Genomic DNA, 1,536 nt, shown 5'->3' on the forward strand with positions numbered 1-1,536 from the left:
TTCTATTCTATTCCATTCTATTCTATTCCGTTCCATTCTATTCCATTACATTCTATTCCATTACATTCTATTCTATTCCGTTCCCTTCTATTCTGTTCCGTTCTATTCTATTCTATCAAATGTAATAAACAACTTCATAGAGGATTAACTATTTCAACTAAGGGTAAAAAAACCTAAGTGTGAACAAATGAAAGCCTGGTGCACTTCACACAAACCAGCCTGCAAACAAGTATTTTCCACAGCACGTGGCCCACTGTCCCGGGTGTCTGTCAGGAACTGCCAGGCTGGATTTGACAGTAAAAGTGGACATTTGTAATCCGACCTCACTTACCTGAACTGTGGGGCAGTCACTCCGCGGGTGGGGTGGGGGGTCTCCCACGTGACGGTAGGAGGAGGTCAGAGACAGGAACCAAAGTGGGCGTTTTTTCCACCAATGTTATGTTACACTGAAATCACACCTGCTTGAACGTCAAGGGGAGCCGAGGTGAAACGGTCAGCCTCCAGCCTCGTCTCCTCCGAAAGAGACGACAAGGTGGGGGGAAAAAATTAAAATCCGAGGAGTCCATGAGAAGAAATCCAGTGTAGTTTCATCTCATCCCCAGTTTCCAAACGCATTTTCTCCTCCCTCCTCCTTTCCTGCATTAACATGTAAACCACGAGGCACTTCTCCAACCTTCTCCTTAGATCCTCCAGAAATATAGAAAAAAACAAGGACCAGGAAACACGGCAAGGTCCTCCGCTCCTGGAGGAAAAATATTAGAATACAGAAGGGTTTATATAGGCAGTGAAGCAAAATGGCGACTTTATTACGAAGGAGGAGTAAAAAAAAAAAAAAATCCCTGCGCTGGCTGTAGCTAAAGGGAGGCACAAAAATATGTTTAGTGCAGTAATTTCGACGGCTGTCAGATAGCCGGTTAGAGTAAAAGAAAACCAAGCGAAGGAAAAGAAAAAGAACCGCCGGCTGTTAGTCCAGTCTTCGTGTCCTTACCTCGGGATTATTTCGGCTTTTTATACGGATTTTATCTCGGCGGCCGTGTACAGTATTACGGTAGTGTGTGTTGGCTCATGCGCGTCTCCGCTCCACCTTTGACACTTCTAGCGACAGTCTTCAGGCAACTTGCGCTATTATTATTTTAATAATGATCTATTTCGACGTGAATAACAACAGTGTGGGGCTGCCCTGGCTGATAAAGTCGCTGCTGTACACCCCGGCTCTCGCTGCTCTTTCGACGTAACGGCGCTGGTCCTGACGAAAAAAAAAAAAAGGGTCAGGGCTTAAATTCCTCATATCAGCCCCCCGATAAGTGTTTGCATCGAGCTTGAGCTAAATATTCTACCAATCTGACCCGCAGCTTGAGTTCAGTGTGTCAATGTCTGCTAAATATTATACGGAATACAATGTACGCCCAAAATTGGAAAAAAAAACACATTTCCTTCTGCCATCTTCAGCAGCCTGTGAAATGATTAGTTATAATGACACATAATTCAAGGTCAACATTCAGACATAATATAGTAACAATGTTTATCACAAAATAA

General features: G+C 43.8%; 1 protein-coding gene across 3 annotated transcripts in view; it reads right to left on the reverse strand.

Annotated features, from left to right (window-relative positions):
• The window catches only part of znf512b (zinc finger protein 512B), a 51,014-nt gene extending 49,693 nt beyond the window's left edge, over nucleotides 1–1,321 (reverse strand). The window contains exons 1-2 of one of the 3 annotated variants that reach the window (XM_015379273.1): nucleotides 989–1,321; nucleotides 332–742 (exon numbers count right to left, since the gene is read on the reverse strand). The gene's annotated coding sequence lies outside the window, so the exon portion shown is untranslated. Of the gene's footprint in view, nucleotides 1–331 lie in introns of all 3 variants that reach the window. The other 2 variants (XM_015379272.1, XM_015379274.1) reach the window with 2 other exon arrangements.
• Between the last annotated feature and the right edge of the window lie 215 nt (nucleotides 1,322–1,536).

The sequence above is a fragment of the Cyprinodon variegatus genome, unplaced genomic scaffold, assembly GCF_000732505.1.
Source record: "Cyprinodon variegatus isolate N-32 unplaced genomic scaffold, C_variegatus-1.0 Scaffold188, whole genome shotgun sequence".
Taxonomy (NCBI): domain Eukaryota; kingdom Metazoa; phylum Chordata; class Actinopteri; order Cyprinodontiformes; family Cyprinodontidae; genus Cyprinodon; species Cyprinodon variegatus.